Source organism: Chaetodon auriga, chromosome 9, assembly GCF_051107435.1.
Source record: "Chaetodon auriga isolate fChaAug3 chromosome 9, fChaAug3.hap1, whole genome shotgun sequence".
NCBI lineage: Eukaryota > Metazoa > Chordata > Actinopteri > Chaetodontiformes > Chaetodontidae > Chaetodon > Chaetodon auriga.
Window position 1 is genome coordinate 13,357,762 of NC_135082.1, and position 9,902 is coordinate 13,367,663.

The window sequence follows — 9,902 nt, forward strand, 5'->3', positions numbered from 1 at the left end:
CGAACCCTGGGTCGGGCAGGGCCTTTCTGTGTGAAGTTTGCATGTTCTTCCCGTGCATGCGTGGGTTCTCTCCGGGCACTCCGGCTTCCTCCCACAGACCAAAAACATGCTCGTTAGGTTAATTGGTCTCTAAAATTGTCTGTAGGTGTGAGTGTGAGTGTGTGAGTTGTCTGTCTGTGAGTTGTCTGTCTGTGTGTCTGTGTATGTGGCCCTGCGATCGGCTGGCGACCGGTTCAGGGTGTACCCCGCCTCTCGCCCATTGCTAGCTGGGATAGGCTCCAGCCCCCCGCAACCCCGAATTGGGATGCGCGGGTAAAGAAGATGAATGAATGAAAGATGAGCCGTACCTTCTTACCGAGCAGTTTTTGTGTTAGAGCATTTCACTTATTTCGAGCTTTTTGTTCTTAATCATCTCAATAAGACGGTCTTACAGAGATTGTATTACTGCTTCTGAGTAACTTAATGCTTGAAAGTAGAATTTCCAGAATTATAAAGCAGTTTGATTTCTCTGTATCCTGACAAATGTACTTATTTTTGGTCTGGCTGCACCACTTTTAAGACAACTGTGGCTTCTTTGAGACGAGATATTTTTACTAGTTTTAAAAATCTTGCCAAGTGAAATTTTTCTGTTCTGCTTTAGTTCTTGTTTTGACAGCTGAGCTTTTGCAGGGCAGGTTACCCTCTGTATTCTGCACGTGGGTTGAGTTTCTGTTAGATATGCTAGTCTGGAGGTGAGTGACACCCTCTGTGTTTTGATGTTTTCTTTTTTTCTTTCTACTTCGTTTTATTCAGTTCTTTGATTTCCCTTCTTTCCCTTCTACTTTTGTTGACATTGTAAAAACAACCTGTAACCACGACAAAAGAGAAACCCGAAACTAACTAAGAGACAACTGAGACAGCTGTGTAAACTCAAGCTGCATCACTTTACAAACATCCTGATATACGTTTGCTTTTTTCGTCACGGAATAACTTAGTGAGGTGGATGTTGGCCACAAAGGGATGTAACAGACACATTTAGTTTCCAGTGCACAACAGTAACACACTGATTTAATTTCCTTTATTAGTAGTTTTATTACTGATACATGATCTTGTTAGATACCACTGTCCCAGCACACAGACTGTAATCCTTTGTGACATGGAGCTTTGAGAATTGGCACAAACAATATACAAATGAACATCCCTGTATACAATACTGACTTAAAACAGAGAAAATAAGCAATAAATATCCAAAACTCGCATCAACACAAGATAAAAATGCAGGGTTGTATCTTGAGAAGACCAAACGTCTTTTAATTATGTGCCGTCTTCTCTGTATTCAGTGCAAACATGAAATTAAGAAGAAAAAGGAAGAAAAAAAAAAAAACAGGCTGGATTTCAACTTTTGGCCCTAAAATATTTAATAATCAGTCTGACGATATTCTAGTTTGTGATGGAGTGGAGTTAAAATGTCAGGAAGACAGAGAAAGAAATGTACACATGTTAAAAATAAAAAAAGTACCAGACGCCCACACTGGTGAAGTCTGAGCTTCTTCAGGCCTCAGAACATGTCATCAAGACTAAGAATTAAGAAAAGCACACAAATAAAAAAAAAATGGATTTAAGCCCAGAGAATGAATAAGGCAAGCAAGCTCATACTATATATACACAGTCAAGGTTACTATTTACATCCTGTTCACATATTGTTTAACTTTACCAACAGTTGAGGTGGGCTTTGACTCCCCCTACTGGTTCATCCTAGCATCACACTGCAGACAGCAGTAATGAGCGCGGGAGGAGTCTCATGCTTTTAAATCTCTCGTTACAGAAGAAAACCAGCCACAGCGCAGTGGCTGACAACCAGAGGAGCCATCCCAGAACCGATGTCCAGTGTTTGGAAACACCCACAGCCTGGTCCGACGCTCCCTCCACATGTGAAACGACAGCACGGGGATGAGAAAATAATTCCTCACGGTCTCTTGATGTTGGTTTTGGTTTAATTATTTCCATATTGCTTTCGCTTTGTCCTGGCTTCTAAGGAGTAGAAATATTATAAAGAGGCGACCACACAGCCAGGTAAAAGGAGTGAGAGAGTGCAGAGCTACTCTGTGACTTTCTAATGTTGAACACAAGCAACATACAGACATCACCACCGTGGTGGAAGCAGATATGCTCCCTCACAAAAACACCTGCAGCTCTTCTGTGACTACTGTATTTATTGGGAGATAGCTCAGTTACAGCATTAGCTTAAGAGGCCTGGATATGCACAACTCATCATACTTACTACTTATATCACATGACCAAAAGAACGGGGTCAAACAGAAGCTGAATTCATAAATGATCGTAGATGAACATAACCTAAGAGAGAGCAATGTCCGGATGAAGGATAACTAAGCCAACACTAAACAAACTACTCCACCAGCACCTGTACCGCACATGAGTTGAAAGACACATCAAAAGGAGCGAGGAAGAAAGTTGCCATAAGCGAGACCTGAACTTAGCAGAGCCAGACTCACTCAGAGGTATACAGGCTAAGTGAGGGGAAGCTAAACTTTAAAGCCTTCCACAAGCTGTGAGGCCTAAAATACAGTCAAAAAGGTTCAAATTAATGTAAAATACAGGCCGAAAGCAGCTTTGATCCCAAATAATCCTGTAAAATTTGACTTACATGAGGAAATGGTGGTGGCTGAACGACACAAGTGGGAACTATTAGGTGTGAAACAGCAACAAGGATGTTTCCAACTATTAGTCAATGCAGGCCTTACAGTTGATCTCAATCACCTTCTTACTGCTTAGTAAAAAAAGCCAACTGTTCGAGCTCCAGACATGACAGCGTCTGAGGATGTCCACCATCATGGCCAGATGCAGAGGACCCAAACTTGAGGCCTGCACGCATCAAGAGGGTGAAGTTTTCCAACTGGAACCACGTAGGAGTAGCACAGAGGACACACAGGGGACCCGAAGGAGTGACAAATGTGAGATTTCACGAGAGATACTTTAACCAGAAACAGCCTGGATCAAGACTGTCACAAAGTCGGCAGCAGAACACCAATCAGGAAGGCCGAAGAGACGGGAAAACTGCACATGGTCAGCTGGTGTTCTCACTAACGTGTTCTCTCTCTACTGTGAGGACCTACTGTACATATGTGTCAGAGGGTTAAAGAAAAAGGAGCACTTCTGTTCACAGCTCACAGAAATTAAAAACTGAGGCAACAACCCAGCGACTGTTCCCAACCTAAAGGAGGCCACATACAGCTAAAAACCGAACCTGCACTTGGCTCTAAAAACCAGCAAGTGTGACACAATTTCAGTGCTTGATATATACAGTGTATATGTGTGGAGACCAAACAGAGGACTGCAGGCTGTGGGTGGAGCGAGTGTAGGCCGGTGGATGTGGACAGCAGGCCTCATGGCGGCGTCTCTGCGTTGTTAGTCGTGGTCTTTTTCTTCGTTGGTTTCTTGACCGTCTTGGCTTGAGTCTTGCAGAGGGAGCAGAGCAACGGGAGGGAGGAGAAAGTAAAGAGTAATTTTAAAATTTAAAAGGGGCGCCGGTTTTACACACAAGGTCAGTTTACGCTTCAACGTTGTCCATCGTTCGTACTTCCACAGGAGTGAATGGGAAATGGAGCGACTACTCGTACCGTCGGGCCGAAGTGTAACCCTTCAGCTCCAAATACTCAGCAGAATCAAAGGTGCTCTTGAGCTGCATTGCGGGCATTGTAGGACTAAATAGATCCAATAAGTATTGATAAATGTTGAATGTTGCCATTTGGCCCAAAAATACTGCGATGTATATTTTAAGAAGACTTATTGTCAAGTGTGAAATCAACAGTTTCATGACGTGTTCCAGAACACACCAACGCGAGCTCAGCTTAGCTGTGATGTTACATCAGTGATTATCTTTTTCAAAAACACCTCTGAAATATTGTATTTTACAGTCGACTCTATTGATAAGAGGATTTCTCATTCAAATAGTTTGTTACACTCTTGTCGGCACAATGCACAGCACTGAAAACCACCGGTCCTACCTCTGTCTTAGCAGCAGCAGGTTTCTTGGTAGCCTTGACGCCGGTACTGCGTTTAGGGGCTTTTTCTCCCACATCTTCATCCGAGTGTTCAGTCCTTGTGTCCGACTGGTCAGAACTGTGTTGGGATGACGCGTCGTCAGCGAGGGACATAGCCGCCACAGAGCGGGCTGCGGGATTGGACAAAAATTGGTGGTTACTCAATGACAGAGCAGCTCAGAGTTCAACAACAACAACAACAACAAAGAAAAAAAATCAGCAGAGGGCAAACAGACAGAGCCAGCAGGGGGCAAACTTCAATCACTAATTATTGATTTTTATTTATTTATTTATTTTTTAAATGAATATTTTGGCCAATCACCATCATGAAAAGCCCAGGGTGACGTCTAACAATGCGTGCTAACAGTAAAAATCTACAAATCCTAACATCTGAAATGCAGAAACCAACAAATGTTTGGCACTTCGGCTTGATTGGAAATGTCAAGCTCTTCTGTGAGTCCACAGTTTGATTAATTGACTAGCTGCTTCATCACTGGAGCACAGACTGAAAGAGAAGGGAAAGGAAACGTGGTTCCCACTGATTTAGCAGGTTTTCAAGAGACAGAAAAGAAGGAATTAAGAAATACAATTTGGTTGGATATCATTTTGTTCAGTGCGGTTCACACATTCATTTGCAAATTTAGACAGCGATTCTAATTCATTATGTGTTGTAAATGAATGGAGGAGCAGGAAAGTTAAACATGTTTGAGTCTGTTTGCATCGTGTAAAGGAGTACAGCATTAATCAAGTTTGTTCCACTTACAAATAACTTGAAAAGCAGGAAGAAGAATCAGTCTGCTCCATTCGGCTCTGAGTAATCATTAGGAGGACTTTTGAGCTTGGATTCTTCTCACGATACACTGTGTTGTTCCCAAATGTTATTGAAGGAAAATCCATCCACAGATCACCTCTAAGAATTTATATTAACTCCAGCAGTCTGATTTTTTTGCTTCACTGTTTTGTTTGACAAGGTTTTTAAAGTTGCACATTTTTCTTGTTGGTAGGAATTTAAATTTGCCACTTTGTCCTGTTCGCTCATTAAGTAGACTTGGTTGTATTCACCAAAATTAGAAAAAGCAAAGTCCAAAAATGGACCAAACGAATGCGCTCAGTCTCATCTGTCCACACAGCATGAATCTTTTCCTTCTCCTTTTTTCCACAGGAGTTAAGTTTCTGATTCCTGGAATCAGGAAAGATGTTATATTCCTTATATGGTCAACTGACAAAAGCTTCTTATTGGTTAAAAAGGGTGTGCCTGCATCATAGGCAGAGTGTGTTCTCTTAGCAGGGGAGTTTCCCACAAAGTTACACCAAGTTTCAGCTTCACATGACAACACAGTGCTCATAAATAATAAAATAACTGTAGAGTAGAACCACCAGAAAGAGTGATTGATGAGGTCAAAAACAGCACAGTTTTTTTGTTTTTTTTTTAAATAATAATTCATTCAAAAAGCCTTGTTCTTAGTCTTTAACACCAAACCTGGAAAACACTACAGCCAGTTGTGTTTGTTATAGTGTACTACACTCCTGGATGGCTAACATAGTCTTCATTACACAGCCAGGTTTTAGTCAGGTTTTCAGTCATTTACAAATACAGCTGGTATCACTTTATCTTCCAACACGGGAACCTTCGAAAGGACTGTTAAACCTGATATATATTTAGACTGCTTTTCTCCCATCGATCAGTTTCTTTGGGACTGACCTGGTGAGCCATTGGCTGGTTGGATGCTTTCTGGTGGGAGTGCAGTTTGGGCCTGTGGATGGTGGTCACCCAGATCAGGAATCTCCAGAGGATCTGGCGCTATTGACATGAGCTCTGGGACAGGAGTGTGTGAACCTGATGTTGCACTGCCTTGATTCAGATAGATAGATAGATAGAACAATATTTTAGCTGTTCCACTCACTAACAGGCTGTTTTGCTAATTATCACATTCTGTTTCTGCTTACATTTTACATTATCCCAACATTTTTGGAAACAAGGTTGGATGTGAAGCACTTGGTGCATGGGATTCGTTCACTCTAATTCTGTTTTATATATGAAGCACGTAATATATCACGTCTGCCCAGTCAGTGAATGAGTCTGTGAGAACGTAGCATCTCTTAACTCTCTCAGTATATTAATACTTCAAACACGCACTGGTGCCCACCTTGTAAACCTGACGCGCAGCATTCCAGCCTCACACAGAATCAAGCTTGGCATGGCAACAACAATTCTGGTGTGATCGGCTCCACCACACCTATTGAAAACAATAGTGAAGAAATGTAATGAACAACAGAACTGAAAGCATTTCTTGAGGTGAAACAAGGACAGGGTGAGATCTAGTGTATATATGGATTAATATGGACGAGAATATGGCCACAGAATAGCTTCCCAGGTGCATTCGACACACTTCAGCTGCCTGTCACGTTCATGCACATTCTTTTAAGCATTTCATAGCTTGTTTGGCTTTGCTGCTTTTGGCAGTGGAGCAGTAAAGCACATGTGGTGGTGAGTGTATGGTGGCACCCCTACACTTGTAGTGTAGTTTCTCCAGTTAGTAGCCTTTGACCATCGTTTTCGACTTTCATTGAAATCATCCAGCTGTGAAACACATTGACAGCATATTTTGTCCCAGTTTGAGAGGTCCTATCTCCTCTCAGCTGCCATTTCCAGTTTCTTTTAATTTACTTCATGAAATTTGCTTTACTTTTCAAGCATGTCTCAACTCGTCACTAAATAAGTCTGTGTGTTTTCTTCAGTAGTAAACTTAATCTTATTGGCATTTGGCACTAACTATTTCCCAGTGGTAGATACTGCATTTCCCATTTTGGCTTCTCTCCTTACCTGTATGCCTCAGGGTCCTGGAGGAGTGCAGGTCTTGGAGTAGAAATAGAGACTTAGGTCATTCAATCAATTTATTTACATAGTGTGCACAATAATAAAAGTGAAATCCTTAATCCTGTGTGAATCTACCGTGTCTGTAATTTGTAAAAATTCCACTGCAAGTTACCGATCAGACTTTGCCAAACATAGAGGTCAGATTAAGGATTTCTAATTCACATGGGTTCCCCTGACGATGTCCGACAAATAGGATTCAAAAATTAAAATACTGCTCTCTTTACTTTGACTGAACTGACTTGGCAATGAAAACAATCCTGATATTTTCTTAAAAGGACAGTTACTAAGAGGCTGCAGACATATGAAACCCTGACATCATCTTAAAATAGCAATATAGACTGACAGTAAAGGTTTTACCTGGTTTGACCGGCTCCACCACACCTGTTGAAAACAAAAGTGAAAAAATGTAACGAACAACAGAACTGAAAGCATTTCTTAAGCTGAAACAAGGACAGGGTGAAAGATTTACTGTAAATAAGAACTGATGATGAAAAGAATACATTTTAAGCAGTTAGCATTAGTTACCATGTTATCTCTTTGAGTTTGAGTTATTTTATTAAGATAAAGATTTAACTGTGAAACATTTTAATAGTATATTTTGACAGTTTTAGAAATCTTTTTCCCTCTCGGCAGCCATTTCTAAACTGCAAAAAATAACGCCCCTCTTTAGTTATTTCCGCTCGTCTGTTATCTTTAACTCAATGTACCATAATTAGTTTCGAATATCAAATTCAACTTTTTAAGTTTTCCAATTTTGAACTTTCACTTTGCTTTTTAAGCACGTCTCTGCCCAACCAGTGAACGAGGCTGAGAAATTTTCTTGAAATAACAGTGTAGTTTTACAAAGGTTTTACTCGGTAATAACACTTTTCTATGAAGTTTATCGGCACATTGAAGTACATAAACACATTGTTGCTCCATCCTGTAAACTTGAAAACCAGTATTTCAGCTTCTGTATACGTAGTGAAAGTGGGCATGACAACAACAGATTGTGCAAAATGAGTCACCAAGGGAAAGATTTATAAGCAGTGAACAGCCATCACACAGCCTTGTTGCCGAAGCCCAAAGTCCTTCTTACAGGATAGCCGAGGCTGACAAACCTTGTCAAAATTTCCCCATCTGTCTTTTTTAACTATATCTCTTTAAATGTCGAACCAAAAAAAAAAAAAAAATTGTAATTGTTTTATTTGTTTTAATTCGAAAACTTTAATACACAAACTTTGCCAGCCTCTGCTTGGGCTGGGTAATCGCTGCGGACACAGTCTGGTAAGTCAAAACGAATTTTCTACCTGATTTTCAAAACTTATGGTGTGTTGTGGCTGTCGGCAATAATGTGTAAAACTGGCCACTAAAATCTTGGTATGATAAGCATTAAAGTACATTTCAAGTAATACAAAGTAAAAAGTAATCTAATCGAATTTTTCTCCCCAGTGTCTGCAGCTATTGGCCATGCAGGTAACTGGTTATTCTACCCTTTATTCATATAAAATGCTTGACATCTTACAAAAGACAGTTTTTCAAAGGGAAAAATATCCAATAGTACTGACAACTGTTTGGCGTTACTGAAATATTACATTCATGTATACGTAATTTCATAATGATATTTGTTTCGTTAACCAACACCAAGAGATGTTTATCAGCCCAAAACACTTTAGGCTACTTCTGAGAACATAATTTGATATCGCTTTTATATGTGCATTTTGTAATAGATTTTTTCTTTCCTCACTAAGCCCGACACAAGCAGACAGCAGGTTCCAGATAGGGAAGACACATGTTCAAGCAGATCGACTGAGCTGCAGCTCTTGTCATCCCAAAGGTAAGAAAAGAAATGTTGCATTTACTCAATCTAGTAGTGTCAGCTGGTACCATGAAAAATTAAATGTGATAAGACAGGGGAGCAATTTTACTCAATATTTTGGGATTTCAGTTTTTTTTTTCCAGTCAAATATATGCAAATTTATTTTTTCTTCAACTGACTTTAATAAGTCTTCATAAGTTATTACAAAGATGCACTTGTAAGATATTAATTTACATGTCAGCACAACTAAAGATTTGACAGCTTATTCCCATGCAACTTTATCTAAACCTTCTGCAGATCTGCATGCAGCATCACTCAAGCGCCAAAGTGGAGCGTTGGGTGCTTCTCATGGATACCCGAAAAAGATTCTTATATCCTCCATTCCTCGTATGCTACCATCCTCGACAGTGGAGGAACAAATGATCTGTAAGTATTATACAGAAAATCCGTTCACTCCTAGGACACACTGCACACATGTAGCGCCCTATATCTTAAAAGAGATACACTTAGACAAGATATCAACTGCATGAATACGTTAATACACTGAGCATAATCTGCCTGTGCCTTCAAAAACTGCTGAGAAGTAAATTTGGTTCATGATGCTGCATCACATGACTTCCTCGTTTGCTCCCATCAATGTTACTCCAGCTATACAGATCTTCGTCACATCAAAAGAAACTTGGCTGAAGTGAAGAATGGTTTCCTTTGAGAGGACATTGTCTCTTGTGTGTTGCTGTACTGACCTCCATTATATTGAGCAGTATTGTAATGTTTTGTTCATCCCCACTTACAGCAGACAGAATATTAGAAACATGCACCACTCAGTACACTTCCCAGCGGGCACAGAGTTGAGTTTGTCATTGACAGTCTGCTGGCTGTGGGGAATCTTCTAGCCCAACACCTAATAATGTAATGATCAGCGTATGATTTATTTTGGTGAATTCAATCAAGTGTATTCTTTCTTTTTCATCATTCAGGGAAGAAGACCAACAACAGCAGGATCATCATTTTGGCACCAAGGAGAAAGTCTTTAAATGTGAAAAAATATTTCTGTTTCTGATTTTTGTGGACTATTTCCACTCAAATAAAAAAAATACTCATGAGAAAGTAAATGTAATGGCAGATGCTGTCAACTATAAAGCACTTGATATATGTAATGTATATATGGTAACTGTAAAACAGAAAA

At 40.1% G+C, this 9,902-nt stretch overlaps 2 long non-coding RNA genes across 2 annotated transcripts; one reads left to right on the forward strand and one right to left on the reverse strand.

Annotated features, from left to right (window-relative positions):
* Positions 1-1,042: 1,042 nt before the first annotated feature.
* On the reverse strand, positions 1,043-4,915 carry LOC143325343 (uncharacterized). Its single transcript, XR_013077526.1, has 3 exons — positions 4,804-4,915; positions 4,005-4,171; positions 1,043-3,455 (listed from the first exon to the last, which is right to left on the reverse strand). It is a non-coding gene; the product is annotated as an uncharacterized LOC143325343 (long non-coding RNA).
* A 3,165-nt stretch (positions 4,916-8,080) lies between these two features.
* On the forward strand, positions 8,081-9,085 carry LOC143325396 (uncharacterized). Its single transcript, XR_013077532.1, has 4 exons — positions 8,081-8,184; positions 8,350-8,373; positions 8,649-8,734; positions 9,014-9,085. It is a non-coding gene; the product is annotated as an uncharacterized LOC143325396 (long non-coding RNA).
* Positions 9,086-9,902: the final 817 nt, after the last annotated feature.